General features: G+C 43.5%; 1 long non-coding RNA gene across 1 annotated transcript in view; it reads left to right on the top strand.

Annotated features, from left to right (window-relative positions):
* Nucleotides 1-19860, top strand: part of LOC142097815 (uncharacterized) — a 74118-nt gene extending 54258 nt beyond the window's left edge. Inside the window, exons 3-5 of the long non-coding RNA XR_012678250.1 lie at nucleotides 12294-12408; nucleotides 17726-18013; nucleotides 18884-19860. This is a non-coding gene — a long non-coding RNA (uncharacterized LOC142097815). The remainder of the gene's footprint in view (nucleotides 1-12293; nucleotides 12409-17725; nucleotides 18014-18883) is intronic.
* The last annotated feature ends 587 nt before the right edge of the window (nucleotides 19861-20447 follow it).

Below are 20447 nucleotides of genomic sequence, written 5' to 3'. Positions count from 1 at the left end.
ACTGTATATAATCATTGCTGCAACCCCTGGCCCTCAGTCTTCACTGATCACAGTATTCTAACAGATATACTGTCCACTGGGTCTCGTGGTTAGCGCAGCGAGCGCATGCGATAAGAGCGCGGTATGTATGTAACTTTTGGTATTGGCTGTACTGTACTGTTCTTTATAATATAATAATGTATTAAATTGTTGACTATTTACATCTGCTAAAATAAATCACTTTGTGTGTTAGAAACACAATACAATCGCCTATGCAATGCTTATTTGAAAACGATAGAATTACTTTAATACATGCATGATTGCTTTAACACCACTCAATAGTTAGTGGTCAAAGACTGAAACTTAGAGATAGACATAAGGGCCCTGATTCATTCAGGATCTTAACTTGAGAAACTTCTTCTTTAACTCTCCTGTCCGAAACCATGTTACAATGCAAGTGCTACAAAATAGTGTTTGGTTTTGCACAACAGTTAAATAATGTCTGTTTTTTAATGTAACACACAAATACTTGATAGTGTTTTGTACACTGAAATGTAAAGGTAATATTTGTGATCTACATGCTAAAACAGTCAGATTTTAAAATGTGTGCCTAACCAAACACTATTTTGCAGCACTTGCATTGTAACATGGTTTCGGACAGGAGAGTTAAAGAAGAAGTTTCTCAAGTTAAGATCCTGAATGAATCAGGGCCTTAGTCTAGATATAAACTTACCATTTGACACATAAATGTCTTGTCAGACACGTTTACCAAAGAAAATAAAGGAATGTAGACTCAGTGTTCTGAGTTAACAATGTCATTAGACTTATTTTAAAGTATGGAAAGCAAAAAACCATGCTAAAATATGCCTTCACAAAATTACCGAAAAAGAGTTTTGGTATGATTTTAAATTTTATTATTAAAGTAAAAATTTTGGTTGTTTCTCACCACTTAAACTTTAAACAAAATATTAAAGCCAAAAAAATAATTTTGTGCGCTTCTTTTTGGGAGGAGTTTGTTTGGTCCCCGGCTCCGACTTCTGGTTACCAGTGATGTAGAGGAGTCAGAGCAACCAGGCAAACTTGCAAGGGGATCAGATTGTGTCCGAGGCTGTGAAGGTGCAGGGTCATGGACAGGGGCGGTGGCAGGGGACAGGCCAAGGGGGGTGGCAGGGGGCAAGCCAAGGGGATGGCAAGGGGTAGGGCAAGGGGGGTGCCAAAGGCACGGGCAAACGAAACACAATAAAGATGGGCTAGGTTCGGATCAAGGAGGGAGAATTCAACAGATGGACCAGTGAGGGAGGAAGGAACAGACACAACAGGGAGGGAGGAGACAACAGATGGACCAGGGAGGAAGGAACAGACACAACAGGGAGGAAGGATTCAACAGATGGACCAGGGAGGGAGGAAGGAACAGACACAACAGGGAGGGAGGAGACAACAGATGGACCAGGGAGGGAGGAAGGAACAGACAACAGGGAGGGAGGAGTTAACTGACACACCAGGGATGGAGGAAGAAAGAAACAACTCGGTTTGGGGGTTGGTGAATGAATAATCTGAACTGAGTGAAGGAAATGTACCGGAGGTGCGTGTGGAGTGGGCATGCAAGAGATCACCCAGGAGTGTTGCTATAGTTGACAAAGTGGTATTTAGTGTATCCATTTGGGTGGTGTGTGCGCTCATGAAAGTGGAGTGTGTGCTCATGAAAGTGGTGTGTGTGCTCATGAAAGTGGTGAGTTGGTGCTCCATGTGGGGTAGAGTGATCGCTATTTGTGTAAGGTGAGTGTTCTGTAATACAGTGGCATCTTCAAATCTTTGGGATGCGGGTGAGAGTGTCTGCACCCTTAAATGTTCTGCCATGTCCACCTGAGGCTCCTGCACATCACGGGCAACTTGCTCCTGCACCTCTGGAGCAGCCTGCTGATCACAATCTGTAGACAGAGAAAAAGAAACAATAAGATATTATATCCAAGCAGTAACGCTAAAGATTTTATTTGTACTAATATTTAGCAACGTGTGATGTAGCATTGGTAAAGTGTAAGCTTACATGGAATTTGCTAACAGGCTATCAGACGCCGTCCCTGCGTCTCCTCATTATGCAGGGACGAGCGCCTGCTTCCGGCCGTGCGCCCCGTTGCCAAGCAACGGGGACGCTTCTTCTGGCGGCGTGGTGCGCATGCGCGCCCATCACCGTAGCAATGGGACGCGCTCTTGGACTTCCTGTCGGCGGTCAGCGCGACTGACCGCCGAATCACTGCCCACCAATGAGGAGCAGACACTTCCTATAAATACCTGGCTCTGACACCATTAGGGTGCCAGAGCAACTAGTTATCTAGCCTCCAGCATTCCTGTGATATATACATATATACCTTCATTACCTGATTGATTCCTGTTACCGACCCAGCTCTCTCTCTGACCTCGCTCTTGGATCTCCCTGTTTTCCTGCCTTGTATTCTCCGGTTCTGACCTCGGCCTGCTGACTCCTCTTCCTCTCCTGAATCTGTACCTTAATTGCCCGCTTGGTTCCAGACCCTGCCTGTACGACCACGAATATCTCCATCATCTTGCAAGTAGCTACCTGGGAGGGCCGCGACCTGCACGTCGTTCGCCGCGAAGTCCAAACCTCCTTGCGGGGGTCCCTGGTGAATACCGGTGGCGTGTTAGACTCCGCGCCTCCTTGTGTAGTTGTGCCAATACTTGCAGGTGTAAATACCTCATTCATGAGAGCTTGCTCTGGCATGTCAACCGAGACATCTAACGAACCTTCTGCTCGGGACCTCCTACTTCACTTGGCTCACAGAGTTGAAAAACAGGAGTCTGAGCAGGCGCAGTTGCTTCAATGTATTCAAGGAGTCGCTGCACGCTTTGAGTCCCTTCAGGCCTCTGTGACATCTGCTCAAATCATTCCCGTGGCGACCTCGGCTGCTGCAGCAACCTCATCCACTCCTGCTGTGGCGTCCACCGCTGCATTGAAACTTTCCCCGCCGGATAAGTTTGACGGAGAGCCCAAAAGATGTAGAGGATTTCTAAATCAGTGTCTTATCCACTTTGAGTGTAATCCAGCATCCTTTCCCTCGGAACGCATAAATGTGGCCTTCATTATATCCTTATTGTCCGGACAAGCTCTAGCCTGGGCCTCTCCCCTGTGGGAACGGAATGACCCAATGCTATCTAACGCCTTTACCTTTATTGAGGCCTTTCGGAAGGTCTTTGATGAGCCCGGTCGTATATCTTCTGCTGCCTCCAGTCTCTTAGCCCTTCGCCAGGGATCTCTGACAGTCGGTCAGTATGCTATTCAGTTCCGCACCTTGTCCTCTGAGCTCGCTTGGAACAATGAAGCTTTGGTAGCGACATTTTGGCAAGGGTTGACAGACCGAGTCAAAGACGAGTTAACCTCACGGGAGCTTCCTACAGATCTGGATTCTCTGATCTCCCTATGCAATCGCATAGATCTACGTTTCCGAGAGCGTACCCAGGAACGTTCAGCCACCAGACGGACCTCCACTCGCCTTGCTCCCCTGTTCCAGAACCCGGTACCTCAGGAGGACCCAATGCAAATTGGCCAGTCCCGGCTTACCCCTGAGGAACGTCAGCGACGCTTCAAGCAAAACCTTTGCTTATATTGCGGGGATCCTGGTCATACCTTATCTTCTTGCATCAAAAGACTGGGAAACGCCTCCTCCTAGTCGGTGGCAGGGAGGCCGACTTAGGAGTTGGGGTTACTACTCCCTACACCGTTTCTGGCACTGATTGCCTCATGCCCATCTCCTTAGAAACACCTGTCAGCCCCTTCGAGACCTTAGTCTTTGTGGACTCCGGCTCTGCCGGGAATTTCATCTCTGCCACTCTGGCATCGCAACTCCAATTAACTACACAAGAATTGCCTCAGTCGTTATTTCTCACCGCGGTGGATGGGAATCGGATCTCCAACGGGTCAGTTTCCCATATCTGCTCTCCTATCCGGTTGATGGTAGGGGTACTACATTCTGAAGTCATCGAGTTCCTGGTTCTCCCTCGCTCTGTTAATACAGTCATTCTAGGATTACCTTGGCTCAAGCTTCACTCACCCCAATTTGATTGGAATCGTGCGATGGTCACCTCTTGGGGCCCACAATGTTTCCAAGACCTCCTCTGTTTCTGTAGTAGCTTACCTAGACGATATCTTAATCTTCTCCTCAGACTTGGCCAGTCATCGTGGTCATGTAAGGGATGTCCTCTCTCGTTTACGAGCAAATAAGCTCTTTTGCAAACTAGAGCAATGTGTTTTTGAGATGCCACAGATTCCCTTCCTGGGCTACATAGTGTCGGGGGCTGGTCTGTAGATGGATCCTGTGAAGTTATCCGCAATTCTCAAGTGGCCTAGACCTATGGGACTGAAAGCTATTCAGAGATTTATTGGCTTCGCCAACTATTACCGGCAGTTCATACCGCAATTTTCCTCCGTCATCGCGCCTATTACCGCTCTGACCAGAAAATCAGCTAACCCCCAGGTTTGGTCTCCGGAGGCTGTCACCGCCTTTGAAGTCCTTAAGAAAGCCTTCTCTTCTGCTTCTGTGCTTGCTCAACCTGATCAAGACAGACCATTCCTAGTTGAAGTTGATGCTTCTTCTGTTGGTGTCGGGGCAGTTCTGTCGCAAGAGGCTATTTCTGGGAAACTATTACCCTGTGGGTTCTTCTCTAGGAGGTTCTCTCCCTCTGAGTCTAACTACGGCATTGGAGATAAAGAGTTACTTGCAGTAAAGTCTGCACTTGAGGAATGGCGTCATCTTCTAGAGGGTGCTTTCTACCCGGTTACTGTTCTTACCGACCACAAGAACCTCATCTACCTTCGGGATGCCCGGTGTCTAAATCCCCGTCAAGCCAGATGGTCCTCATTTTTTGCCCGGTTTAATCTAAAACTCACCTACCGTGCTGGTTCTCTGAATTCCAAGGCCGATGCTCTTTCTCGTTCCTTTGACATCTCTGACACTCCACCCTCAGTAGAACCTCCACCAGTCTTAGAACCTTCATGTATTGTGGCTATCACTCGTACACCTCCTGTCGGTTGTTACTTCCTGGAGCCACACCTACGCTTGAAGGTGCTCCGTTGGGCACATGCCTCAAAATTCGCTGGTCATGCCGGTACAGAGAAGACCCTCTCGCTGCTTTCTCGACATTACTGGTGGCCCACTGTCTGTACAGATGTTCGGGAGTTCGTAGCCTCATGCACTACTTGTGCTCAGAATAAAGTACCTAGGCAACTTCTCGCAGGACTGTTACAACCTCTCCTAATTCCTGATCATCCATGGTCTAGCATCTCAATGGACTTCATCACTGATTTGCCACCCAGCAATGGCTGCAACACTATTTGGGTCGCTGTAGACAGATTTTCCAAGATGGCCCATTTCGTTCCACTAAATGGTCTTCCAACTGCATCTAAACTAGCACAAATCTTTATTAAAGAGATCTTTCGCCTCCACGGTTGTCCTCAGGAAATAATCTCTGACCGTGGCGTCCAGTTTATTTCTCGCTTCTGGAGAGCCTTCTGCAAGGATCTAGGTATTGGTCTTAAATTCTCCTCTGGGTATCACCCACAGACCAACGGCCAGATGGAGCGAGTAAATCAAGACTTAGAATTATTTCTACGTTGCTTTTCCTCACACAACCAGTTTAATTGGAGTCTTCTGCTGCCTTGGGCCGAATTTGCACACAACAACCTAGTCATTCTTCTTCTGGATATTCTCCCTTCTTCACTGTGTATGGGACCCATCCTATTCTTCCCACGTTTTCCTCCCCACCTTCCACGGTTCCTGCCGCCCATGCCATGACTCAAGATATGGCTAAACTATGGATTTCCACGAAGCAGAATCTTCTAAGATCCGGACGTCAGTATAAGTCCTCCGCTGACCACCATAGAAGACTGGTGCCGGTTCTCCAGGTTGGGGACAAAGTGTGGTTGTCCACTCGGAATCTGAAACTACGGGTTCACTCCATGAAACTTGCACCTCACTTTATTGGACCTTTTTCAGTGACTCAAGTAATTTATCCAGTTACTGTCAGACTCCAACTCCCTCCTGCGCTGAAGATTCACAACACCTTCCATATCTCCCTCCTTAAACCTTTGGTACTCAACAAATTTCATCATACCACTTCTGTTCCTCAAGTCATTCCAACTGCTATGGGCGATGAATATGAGGTTAGTCAAGTCCTTGCTGAACGTAAAATCCGAGGACGTTATCAGTACCTGGTACACTGGAAGGGCTGAGGACCGGAGGAGAGATCTTGGGTTTTTAAGGAAGATCTGCATGCCCCAAAACTGTTATCCGCCTTCCTTAAGCGACGCCCTGGACCCGATGTTTTCCCCAATTGTGAGGAGGGGGGTACTATCAGATGCCGTCCCTGCGCCTCCTCATTATGCAGGGACGAGCGCCTGCTTCTGGCCGTGTGCCCCGTTGCTAAGCAACGGGGACGCTTCTTCTGGCGGCGTGGTGCGCATGCGCGTCCGTCGCCGTAGCAATGGGACGCGCTCTTGGACTTCCTGTCGGCGGTCAGCGCGACTGACCGCTGAATCACTGCACACCAATGAGGAGCAGACACTTCCTATAAATACCTGGCTCTGACACCATTAGGGTGCCAGAGCAACTAGTTATCTAGCCTCCAGCGTTCCTGTGATATATACATATATACCTTCATTACCTGATTGATTCCTGTTACCGACCCAGCTCTCTCGCTGACCTCGCTCTTGGATCTCCCTGTTGTCCTGCCTTGTATTCTCCGGTTCTGACCTCGGCCTGCTGACTCCTCTTCGTCTCCTGAATGGTTCCAGACCCTGCCTGTACGACCACGAATATCTCCGTCATCTCGAAAGTAGCTACCTTGGAGGGCCGCGACCTGCACGTCGTTCGCCGCGAAGTCCAAACCTCCTTGCGGGGGTCCCTGGTGAATACCGGCGGCGTGTTAGACTCCGCGCCTCCTTATGTAGTTGTGCCAATACTTGCAGGTTGTGCCAATACTTGACAGTCCACAAAAGCAGACATTGGCACTTATGGTGCAACCTTTTTTCTAAACGAACAACATATAGAGACATTTTGTCTTCAGTGTGTACATTTCATTTCCTACAATGTGATAGGCAAAGTCATTGTGCAATTAAAGTTTGACATCAGACACATCCAGAGAGTTGACACATTTGCACGTACAGACACAAACATTAACAAACATTAAATAAGGGAACTCATCATGTACCTAGTGGAGCGTCCTTTCCTGTTCGGGATGGGCTATAGCCAGTGTCTATGTCGCCCACCCCAACGATCTCCACCAGAGCAATTGCTGCCCTTGTACGCTCCTCAAGGGATGTTAAGACAATATCCATTGGAGGACCCCCACCAGTCCCTTGGGCATGCTTGTGCGCCCGCACAAGCTTGCCTTTCAGCTGACCTTTATAGTCTGCCCATCTGTGTAAAAGACAAAGGTTATGACCTCAAATAGCTGCTTAATAACCCCCCAAAAAATTTCACTGTGTACTTTTGCTATTCACACCAAATTTAAAAACAAATACACTGTAAAATGTGTGGTCCGTTTCCAGTTTGGATAATGTTGAAAACTGTACATGTTAATGTGAACAAGTGGCATGATGAAATTTTAAAACAACTAAGGGCCTGATAGATAAATGCTTTATAGACACAAGGTGGTTGAAGCTCACAGTTGACTAACTACTACTATGTCACAGTCTACATATATATATACATATATATATCTAATGAAAAACTACTATACACAGTTATACAACTTAAATAGGGCTTTAGGACAAACATTTGCTTAGTACCGTTTCTGGACTTCCCGCATTCGACGCACGTAGGGCGATATCTCATTTATAGAGGCAGTTATTTCGTGCCAGTTGCGTTGGCGCTCATGACCAGTTAGCTGCTGATCTTCTGAATGAAATTTCAGTATAACTTGATCCACTAGTACTTCCAGCTCCTGGGGTGTTAAATTCTGCTTTCTTCTAAGTGGCAGGCCTGGGGCCTGTTCGCCACTGGGGCCTTCATCAGACATATTGCTATTGAAAAGAAAAGGAGTGTATTTATTGGCAATGCAAACAGTCAGGTGCAATTAAAGATTGTAAGCCCATCCACCCCCTTAAAGGTAGCATTTAGCAAACTTCTACCTATGTATCAAGCACATGCCCCTTAATCTAATAATCATTGTTGGTTCAATATATCACGATCAGTTACTTAGGCCACTGTCTTTTTACCTCATTGGCCTACAATAACTACTTCAACATTCTGCTAATACTACCACTCTCCACTTTCAAATTCATAACATTGTTTATCACGTTATCAGCACAGTAAAGTCACTTATATCACATTCAAATTTTCAGAGCGGCAACCCAAGATTGTGATTAGAAATTTAAGGTTATTGTCAAATTCAGCCACCACCACGATTAATAGTGCATACTACAAATGTACAATTTGTTGGAACATTCAAAATAAGTGACTAGATACATTTGGAGTCATGTGTCCATCAATGCTATAATGAACTTATTAGTGTGTTTGTTAGGGAGAAGGTAATTAGCAGAGTGTAGCATGAAATTGTATACTTTCCATGTAAATTTGGAGGTAAAGGGCTTTTGGTTTATACTTTTTATTTGTAGCAAAGGCACACATATTTTATTGTTACAAGCTGCCTCCATTGTGTGATCCTCACATTTGGTGTATGTATATATATATATATATATATATATATATATATAAATGAATATATCCCAACATTTGATACTTACTGGTTGTTGCAATTGGAAAATGCACCACCAAAAAAATGATTTGGAAAGTTCTGTTTGGCCTGCTCTTGCAAAGCACATGAACAGGAATGAAAGCAAAGTCCAGGTGGGTTTTAAAGCATGAGTTGATTCATAAAGCAGGTGTACACTCTCTTAGTAATTGCAGAGCACAGAGTACTCGTCTCATCCGCGACGGGCGCCATGTTTTTGGTGGGAGAGGCAACCATTACACACACAAGTGTCATAAAGATCCGAGTGAGACGTGAGCGCGCCCATACGTGCTGAGAGAACCAATCAGAGCGCAGAGTCCTTAATTTTGTGAGAGAGTAGAGCTGCAAAATGAGGGCCGCAATATTTAGCCGCAGAGAATTGAGGGCTATAACTGAGTGCATGGATAACATGCCCTTGGGCCGTTATATATCTAATGAGGTCAAGCAGCGGGCCTATCAAAGGGTCCGCAGACACCTCCGCCTGCAGTACAATAAAAGAAGGACCATTGAGACTTCTGGTGGGCGGGGCATCTAGCATGGCCGCATCTTAACCCTGCTCTGTGTGATGATTTTTTATCCACGACCATCTGTGGTGTTTCACAGCATAAAATTATTATCCCCTGGACCTGCTGGGGCTAGAAAACGTGAGGATCAACTATAGGATTAATATCCTACACAGACACCCTTATTTTCCCCGGATTACAGCTCCATCTGTGAGCTAAGTGGGTTTTCCCGCCACAATACTTGAAAGCAATCAGCCGAAATTGCAGATATACTGCACCTGGCGTGGAAGCCTACACTTAACTGGCTGTCTCTGCGGTCACTCTTGCAGCTGAAATTGCTTCTCTCTCTGCAAACTTTGGTTTGGCAACAGTGGAGTTTCTGTGCGGGAGCCAGGGGTGCTGCTGATTGATCTATACGCCCGGGAGCCTGTGTGTGGGAGCACACTTGTAGGACAGCAAACCCTCGTGTGGAGTCTTTACTGTGCACACTTTCCAGGTACTGCTTCTCAAGCGGGCAGCTAGGATAGAACTGAGGAGACACGAGCAACAGCAGCCTGTCACCTCTTAATTTATTACTGATCCTGTAAAGGAGTCTCTGTCTAACAGCAGCCTAGCAAGTATTTACTTTGTGTTATCTCTCTTGTCTAATTGATGACCCAGGGACACGCTGCAGAGGGAATTTGAGATGTGAACTGTCTTGCTATCTTCAGAGTGTTGACAGCTTTCTATAATAAAAGATCCTCTCGTATAGTTGCTGTGCTGAGAGCCCTGTTACAGGGCATGCTGGGTTTCTAATCCTATCTTTAGGAATGTCACCTTTGATCCCACTTGCGAGACTGTAAGAGGCATACTCCAAAGGAATATCTCTGCTATTTGCACTGCATCACTGACTGACCAATCTCAAGTGCATTCTAGATCACCATTTATACAAGACACTTAAAACACCTACAAGGATCAGTTTTTTCTCTTTTGACAGCTATCTGGCACTACTGGAATTGATTGTATTCATTGCAGTCCTGCAGTGTCCACACCTGATAGTATAACTTTGGGAGACATATACTGAACAACTTAATATCTTTGGAAAAGTTGTCTGTGCAACACAGCCATTTGGAGGAACCTTTACATTTCTACAGACAACTGTATACCTGGATGGACTTAAATACAGATAAATAACCCAAAGTGAAAGATCTACCATTGAACACTGGTTGTCAGACCATTTACATTTGATACCCTGTCTTGCTGATCAGCCTGACAACATATTTTGCAAGTCATACTGGGATAACACGTCGTGACTGAGAACCCATTATTTCATTTATTTGATTGTATTAGCGGCTATTACATAACCTCAGCACTCACATTGAAAAACAAAAACAAACAAAAAAAAAAATTGTACACCCTTCTCTGAATAGATCAGTATTACTCACTAGATTGCAACTATTTCACATTTCACTTGGTGTGTTGTCGTAATGCCGCCATCTAGTAGCCTGATTATATTATTACCTAATAACTGATCTCTATAACACATTGTTTTTGTATTCAATATTTCATATCCCTTATAGGAATTGTCGCCTTAGACTCTTACCTTAATTCACCCTAATAGACACGTGTTTTGTATTACTTGAGCCTGCTCACGTATCCGTCACTCACTATTGCTCACTCATACTAACTAACCTTGTGGTAGTATACACTCTTGTGCCTAGTGGATGCTCAGTCTTATGCTAAATAGAATGTAGTTGCTGTACTTATTTTTCTCCTTTGGGAAGATATTGTACCTTTTCAATATGATAGCCTGATATTCAAAATCTACTAGGCTCCTCTCCCCTTTCCGTTTTACCCTTGCACTGGCAGTTTGTATGCCTGATGGACAGATTTTTACATAAGCAAAAGCTGGTGGTCTCCAATTCTCAATCAAACATGGGTAAACCTAAAGTACAGATTACTCGCACTGCCCCCCCCCCCCTTATCTCCACCTAAAAAATCTAGCGATCCACCTATTGACACGCCAATGGCAGATTCTATTCACACCTCACCCTCTATCTCTGCAGTCAAATTCTCTGCTATGTTTATGCCTCAATTAGAGAAAAGGTTTGAGGACCTGCATAATTTGATTGACAATACTATGACTGCGATTGCTGCAAATACTAATCGTATTGCTGAGGTTGAACAGAGAGTTGGTGGTGTGGAGGATAATATGATTACTGTTCAAAGCACAATAGAGAAGCAGGCCAAATCCCTACAAATTTTAACTGATAAAGTAGATGATTTGGAGAACAGAAACCGGCGTAATAATCTTCGCTTCATAGGCATACCGGAATTTGTCAAAGGACCACACCTGGTCCAATTCCTTAGTGTTGCCTTTCCACTGGCTCTAGCACTGGAGCAATCCATGGATAAACCTCAGATTGAGAGGGCTCACAGGATAGGGCAAGAACGTGAAGGGGAACGATCTAGGCCTAGGCCAGTTATTGCTCGGTTTTTGGACTACCGTGCCAAAGACACCATCTTGGGAGCATACAAAAAGAGCCGGGGGTTGGTAGTAGATGGCCATAAGATACTTATCTTTCAAGATTTTTCAGTACTTGTTTCCCAAAAGCGCAAAGAATTTGCATCAGTATGTAAACACTTGATTGATAACAACAAACGTTTTGCCCTTTTATACCTGGACAAACTTAAGGTGACCGAGAACGGCCAAACTATGTTTTTTGATGACCCGGTTGAAGCAACACGCTACTTTCTCCCAGCCCCGTCTTCGCATAACTCACCAGGTAGGGAAAGACGGTCACCAACTCGTTGACACTATCGCTCTATGAGATTTTGATATTTTATTTAACTATGTTCAGGATATATTCCTGATTTGCTCAGTTATTTCATGTTATAATATATATCCACAGTTTATTATGTCTTCCCGACATTCAATAAGTTCAAAATTTACTTGTTAATTGTTTTCTTGGTACATCCCGACTCTTGGTCTGGGATCTACCTTTGTTTATGGTTGGAAAAGGAAAAAAGAAAATGTGGTTTGAGGAATGTTTGGACATGTTTGGTTATTTTATTATTGTTTCATCCGAGGTCAAACTCAAGAATGAATCCGAACCGACACCGGAGAGGCCGGGGTCAACTTTCTACTTTGCGCTCACTCTTAATCTGGATGTGGAAACTCCATTCAACTAGACCGCGGCCAATTGTGAGTACCCTGCCCCTGGTTGGGGGGACGAGCTAGCCATGTCACACCCACAACATATTAACACACCCGCTCCATCTACACCACCGTCCCTTAAAATCCTCTCTTGGAATGTTGATGGTTTAAATACTCCTGTTAAGAGGAAGAAAGTTCTCTTACATATAAAGCGCTTTAGACCAGACATCATCTTCTTACAAGAGACTCATTGGAGGATGGGGGATGATTCGACCCTACGGGATTCATGGTTGCATGATTGTATCTCTGCACCCTACAAAAACAAATCTAGAGGGGTGGCTGTTTTGTTGGGAAGGAAGTTGCCATATAGTATCTTGGACACAGTTATTGACCCTGACGGTCGTTACATTCTATTGGACATCCAAATTTGTGACTATAAATATACACTCCTTAATATATACGCTCCAAATGATCACCAGAGAGAATTCTTCCAAAATATATCACAAATATTAGCCTCACGTGAAACACATAGCTTGATAGTTGGAGGGGATTTTAATGTCATTGATGATCCTTCCTTAGATAGACAACCGTCCCTCTCCGACACTAATTGAGTGAATCTACATGTCTTACCTAGGTTTAAGATCACACATAGCCTAACAGACCCCTGGTGACTTTTAAATCCTACAGATAGATCATTTACCTTTCACTCTGGGGTTCATAACTCTTTTTCTCGATTAGACTATGTCCTGATAGCGGACCATCTTGTATCTGAGGTCATGAAGACAGACTTAGGCAATATTGTAGTCTCTGATCATGCACCAGTACACTTGTCTTTGCGTCTCCCGGTGGTGGGCCCTGGAACTGCCTCGTGGAAATTCCCCTCATATTTATATACTTCTGAACATTTCAGTCAGTATCTTTGCAGCCAGTGGTTGGAATATGTTGACAACAATATTGAACACTTAGATAATCCTGTCCTATTCTGGGAGACGTCTAAGGTAGTTTTAAGAGGCATTATTATGTCTTATACAGCAAATAAAAGAAAAGAGGCCGCTACTCGTTACCACTCTCTAGCCAAACAGGTGAGATTATGCTTTGACGCATTAACATCTAACCCTCAAGAAGTTTCTCAGGCCAATTACAAATTAGCAAAGCAAGCCTTGGATGGTTTCCTCTCGGTTCAAGCTCAATCAAAGCTCGACTACACTAAAAATAAGTACTACCGTTGGGGTAATAAAACTGGAAAACTTTTAGCTAATATGTCTAAAATGACTAAACGTAGAAACCATATAGTAGCTATACAAACATCTACTAATACCCCCTTACTACAAACATCTGCTGAAATTGCAGAAGCGTTCGTTGATTACTACAGAGATCTTTACTCTGACATTCCACCAGATAACAACCTGATAGAGAGACTACTAGATGAGGCAGACTTACCTGTTCTATCTGACTTTCAGAGGGAACTCTTGGATGCGGATATAAGCCCTCAAGAAGTGTTTGAGGTAACATCAAAGCTTAAACTTCACAAGGCTCCTGGGCCAGATGGATTTACAGGAGAATATTACAAATTATTAAAAATTGAAATCACGCCCATCCTCCTTGATTTATACAAAACGATTCATCGTTCACATCCCACCTATTCTACATTTAATAGGGCATTTACATCCCTCATTCCTAAGCCGGACACTGACCCCAAACTATTAGCCTCATATCATCCCATCACATTGTTGAATTTAGATTTCAAAATTTTGTCAAAAATCATGGCAAACAGACTTCAAAGCATTATACCCTCGCTACTGACGGAACATCAATTAGGCTTTGTTCATGGCAGGCACTCGTTTAAGGGAATTCGCTCAGCTATTGCTGCCATAGCGGGTTCCAAAGGTATGAGTACTACCAATAATGTGCTGGTCAGCCTAGACGCCCATAAAGCCTTCGACATTGTATCTTGGCCCTTTATGTACACAATTTTGCAGAGGCGTGGGTTTGGAAGGGACTTTATTGATTTGATCAAATACTTCTATAATAAACCAATAACTTCCCTTCTAATTAACACACTTCAAGGGGCTCCCATAGAAATGCACAGAGGGACCAGACAGGGTTGCCCTTTATCCCCATTATTGTTTAATTTATCATTAGATCCAATGTTAAGGGTTCTTCAAAATTGGTCAGTCATGCAAGGGATCCAAATTGGTGATGAGAGTATCCGTATTACGGCATTTGATCTTTTATTATACGTGTCCAACCCTGAGGCCGCTCTGATTCCCCTGATGTCGAAGATTGAGGAGTTTGGATCTGTCTCTGGATCTGTCTCTGGATTCAGGGTCAATTTCAATAAATCAACTGTTTTCTCCCTGGGCATGGATAGACATAAACCCAATTGGGCATCTAACACTCCCTTGAAGTGGGAGATGAATTATATATCCTACTTGGGGGTCTTCCTTCCTCGTAATCTAGCCACTCTTTATACACTCAACATAAGACGTATAATCGAATCTATAAAGATAGAGATAAAAGGGTGTTAGAATCTCAATGTATTATATCTGGGTAGAGCGAATCTCTTGAAGATGGTGTCCTTCCCCAAATTGCTATATCCTCTACAAACATTACCCTTATTTCTCACAAAATCAGATGAACATTTTTTGAATTGCCTATTCCGCACGTTCATTTGGAGGAAAAAACGTCCCCGTATCCTGTTTATCAAACTACAACAGTCATCTTCCAATGGAGGCATCAACTTTCCCAATATAGTTCTGTATAGTTACGCTGCACATTTACGGTACTTGAGAGATTGGATATCACAAACTAGTATATATACCAATTTGGCATTGGAAAAACAATTTATACCTTCTATGCATATAAAGTCCTTTCTTCACATTCATGACCAGGAAATATCGATAGAATTATTAGTTATCCCACTGGTGATGTCTGTGAGAAAGATTTGGCACATTCTTCGACATAAATTTCATTTAAATCCTTACAAATCTGTACACCTTCCTTTTGTTGGTAATCCTGATTTTCAGGATGGCATGGCGGCTCGTCCCTTTAAGACATGGGAACAACAGGGTCTATACTCTGTGGGTCAATTGATGGATAAATCAACCAAGAAACCATTGCGTTATGCCCAAGCTAGTGAAAAATTTCCATTTCTAGGCCCTTGCGGGATGACATTTCTCCAAGCCCAACATTATGTCAAGAGCCTAATTGTTTTTTTCTCAGACATAGATTGGGATTACCCATTAGACAATATACTACTCTCTAAATCCCCCAAACAAAAAGCTATTTCAATTCATTATAGACTCCTGAGAAACAACATAGACTATTCTACCATACGCTCGGGCCTTGCTCAATGGTTATTGACATTCCCGCACTTAACTAATGAAATTTTGCTTAAAAACTTAAACATCTCGATCAGACTACTCCCAGCCTCTACATATGTAGAAATGTTCCTCAACATATTTCACAGGGGATATATATCTCCACATCGCAGATTGGCTATGGGTCTGTCAGATAATGATAGGTGTCCTAAATGTGGGATGGAAGGGGCAGACTTGTTTCATTGTTTCTGGGGATGTCCGGTTATTAGAGGGTTCTGGATACGCGTGTGGAGGTTTGCTACTGCTGATCTGGTAAATAATCTCCCTTTCACACCAGACTGGGCTATATTGGGCATTCTCCCACCAAATGCCCGCACATCCAGAGGTGGCAGACGTCTGCTGCTGATTATTTCGGCAGTGGCAAGAAAATGCATCCTCCACATGTGGATCCAGAGCACATCCCCCACACTGGACCTCTTTAAAGAAAAAATGTTCTTTGCCATGAAAATGGACTGGTTGGAAGCCTCCCTCCAAAAAACAAAATACACAGGGAGATTTTTTGACACTTGGGAGAACTTTGTTGGCACTTTGTCAGTCCCGCTGAGAGAACAAATACAAAAATGTTTTCAACACACCCTTTGGTACGAAACTAGAATATTCATGCAAGACCCACCTATCTTTCTGGACTAGGGGAGTGCTTGTGTTGCCCCGGTCTCTCCAGGCTTTTGTATCTTATGTGTGATATCATATTTATAGTTCACTTCAGTAACTCACAGATGACGACTTTCCTCATACTATGTGTCATGGTTCAAGATTATTAAGTATAAACATATCTTTGTTCTAATTTATTTACTGATGTGTACATGTTTGACATTCTTCAATAAAGAAATATAAAAAAAAAAAAAGAAGGACCATTGTCCAGCTCCAGCGGCGCTGGAGCGATCTCCAGCGCCGTCAGCCCCAGCTCCTCGAGGAACTCCGCCATGAGATTAGAAGAAGTGAGTTCTCTATTAATCGCCAAAAAAACATGTACACATATTTATTTGCTATATGTTTGAAAATATGTTCACCCTAATCACCTGACATGGCCTACATAACAATGTGCAAGCACACTATAAAGGTCATTCCCCTTCCAGTGCACCCAAAATGCTTTGGCTCCTGTCTCCTACATTTGTCTGCTGACAATTTACTGTCCTAAATGTTTTTGTGAGAAACTTCTGAACATTAAGGGTGGTTTTTGGAATCAGGCTTTCCAACTCTTAACCCGAGTGCTGTAACTTGCTGACCTAACCTTAAAAACAGATTGGAGTGGCAGATGTGTTGTTATTATTAGCCAAACATTTAAAAGGCAGGATTTAAAACCCAAATACCTTAGCGTATTTAAAAATTATTTGAAGGTCCCATAAGGTGCAAACAGATTACCTACTGTACTATATATAGCTAATCAATCATTAAATAACTGGCTATTTATAATGTGAGGTAGTCCAAACAAAGGCAGATTTCCAAAGTATACTCATCATCCAAAGTATTTGATATCCCTCCAGTAATTCAGTGGCCCTCTACAGAGAGAACTAATTCACATCATTACCAGCCCCATGGGAGTTTGTAGACTTAAATTCCCTAACATTTCAAAACAGACAACTGGCAATTTGTCCAAAAACCAAATTACCTGCCCAGTAGTATGTTTGGGGGGTGTGGTAGTCAACACATGCAAGTATGGAGCAAACCTGCAAACTCCACACAGAAGAAGCTATAATCAGGACTCAAACTCCTGACCCCAGTGCTGTGAGAGCAAAGTGCTAACCACTAGGCCACTGAGATATTCCACATCCCTATACCAAACCCAAACATTAGTGACAGGTCATGTGAAATGCTTTGTGTTTATCATGTTTAGCTCCTTGCTTTTGTACTAGCTAATATTTGTGTCTGCTGGCAATGCAAAGTTTATTCTACATGTATGATCAGCTGATTTTCGTAATACTATCGGTTTATTAAGCTGTCGATTGTGTTAACAATACCTTTTTTTTGTTTTTTCTTCTTTCCAGCATGTTGGGAACGGCAGCAACGCCGCCGACTGGTGGTGGAGGACGAGGAGCCTGAGAGTCCTGCTCAGCAGGTGGCTGCCCAGGCCGAGTCGGAGACGGAAGCCTCCCCAGAGGCGGAAGAGCAGGGCGAGGGCCAGGCCGAGGCAGAGGAGTCCCAGCCTGCGGCCCAATCCTCCCTCTCCGCCTCTGGGGAGGGTGCGTGCTCTTTGGACGAGCCTGAGTGGGAGGAAGAGGCAGAGGTCCAGCAGGACCAGGAGGCCGAGAGCCAGCTAGTGGTGGCTCAAGATGGTGAGGCATTAGGATATAGTAAGTCTTTACAAGAAAGGGATTTTTGAAATTGATACCACTGCCTAAAATGCCTAAGATTAGTGACTAATCCCTGCTGGAACACATGTTGTTTAAAAGGTGACATTTATGACACAGTTTGCAATAATAATGGACATCCAAATGTGTGTTTGTGTAAACAAAAAAAGAACATGCAGAGCCATCTTAACACATGGCTACGCAGGGCAGGGGCAACACGTACAGACGGTCCCAATTGACTTGTCAGTATATAGTGGTATAGATTTACCATGAAATTATCAGACACATCTCTTCCAATAAAGCGAGTTAACGTTTGGTTTGAACACCTGATTATTCCTAATTTTTTCACAGTATTTTAGTACTGTACCACCTCTGTCTGTATGATTAAACAAATGATTTTGCATTTGAATTTGAACATCTTTGCTTTGCAACATCAAGAGCCATGTTAGATTTGCCAAACGTTAATAGATCAATGTCTGCTCTTCAGCAGCCTTTTTAATGTGCAAACACTGATTTAGTGGGATGAAGCAATAATATATGAGCTTAATTTTCATGACAATTGTCAATGATTTCCTGAGAATGATTGTGTAGGTAGGGCTTCAGTGTAGTGCTTTGGCCTGGGGACTATAATGCTGGTAAGACAACCCCGTTACACGCCCCTCTCCCCGGGGCACACCAGAATGTAGTACATGCTACTCCAAAGCCTTATGAACGTGTAATGTGCGTCCAAATGGTTTTGTAGCTAGAGGCCTTACATTTAAAAGTAATGTAACAGTACACATCTCTAGTAAGTCCAGTCTGTTTGCCAAATTAGGTTGGGATGTATATTTATTGTATTGTTTTTGTTTCTTTTAGCACCCGAGGAGGAAGCTTGTGATTTGAGACCCCCACCACCCACTGCTGCCCAATTGTTGAGCCAAATGGCCCAAATGATCGGTCATTTTGAGGCCCTACACCAATAGCAAGCACAATTGCTTGCCAATTGGAACGCCTCATTGGCCTACTGGTGCTCCTAATTTCAATAATTATTTTTGGGGTTTGTTGCTTTATTGTAAATAAGTTCTTTTATATTTTTTTGCAAATTTGAAGCCTGAAGAAACATTGGATAAGTTGGTTAAAAAAAAAACCTTGGTGTCTGTGTCTTTATTCATCTCATTACACAACATGTGGGTGTAAGGAAAAAAGAATATATATAATAATCCGAAAAGAGTAACATTTAAGTAATATGGTTTGTTTCTAACATCATTTCTCTAGCAGAAAAGGTTTTGATTTGCTGTTTGCATGTCATCCAAAAGGAACATGTGCCCTCCAGCAACAAGCCACCCCTGTAAGAGGTATGGCATCTGTAGGCCCTGTGTGCAAGATAAATTTGCAAAGGTCAAATGCCCTAGCTAGTTCACAATTTTCCCAAATCATGTGTCATTGTAGGGATAGTCCAAGGTTACGTTCAAGTATCAGAGCTAAGCCAGTCACACATTGAAGAGAACATGGAAACTGTACCCAGAAGTGGCGTCAGTGGTGTAAGGCAGAAGTGCAAGCGTTGCAAAGCTCCATGGTACTGGAGTGTGGTGAGCGTTGTGTTTGGATAAAGCTGAGTACATCACATAACCTGTACGCCGTGGATCCAGATGAAATTCGGTTTGCAGGCAATGTTGCATTTAACTCCAAGAAAGCTGTCCCCCCCCCTCTTAGTCCATTCGTAGTAATAAATGTCAGCAAGTACATAATAATGTGCATGTGAACTGTGGGCCCTGAGACTTTTCTAAAGTTTCCCCCCAAAATTGATTTCCTTACAATACAGGATAAATATGAGGGCATATTTTACAATGTGGTTGAGCGTGTAGAACAAATCAAAATAAAAAACTGAAACCATTGTGTGAAGGTCCTTTGTTTCTTGTTAGCATAATTAGTCTAGTCCACACAATAGTTGTGGGTATGCTTTGTATTTGAACTCATGGCTGCTGTGTTGTGAGTCCAAAGTGCTAACCAGTGAGCTACCTGTGAGATTGCTATTTTCTGTGAATAATGAAGAGTACTATTAAGTGTCAGTTGTCTGTGTAGCATGCATGCTGTGTTGTTGGTGTTCTTTGTGGTTTTTCAAGTCTCAGGTTGGGCTAGTGGGTAGCAGTCCCACTTTCCATAAGGTCATTCATGAGTTCTAATCCAGGCAGAAACCCTTTATCTGTGTGGAGGTTGAATACACTTGTGTGTGTGTGTGTGTATCCTTTCTGGAAGAGTATGCTATGCATTTTCCTGAAAACCCAGATGTAAACATACATTTTTATGGACTCATTATTATGTATGTGTTTTTAATGTAGCCATGTCCATGCATTTTGCGTACTATACGGCAATTTAAAATCCAAAACACAGAAAGGCCATGTGTGTTTTAGATAAAAGTGTGTATTACACTAATTAATAG

The sequence above is a fragment of the Mixophyes fleayi genome, chromosome 7 (assembly GCF_038048845.1).
Source record: "Mixophyes fleayi isolate aMixFle1 chromosome 7, aMixFle1.hap1, whole genome shotgun sequence".
NCBI lineage: Eukaryota > Metazoa > Chordata > Amphibia > Anura > Limnodynastidae > Mixophyes > Mixophyes fleayi.
Note: the sequence above shows the minus strand (reverse complement) of the source record. Positions and strands in the feature narration are given on the sequence as shown.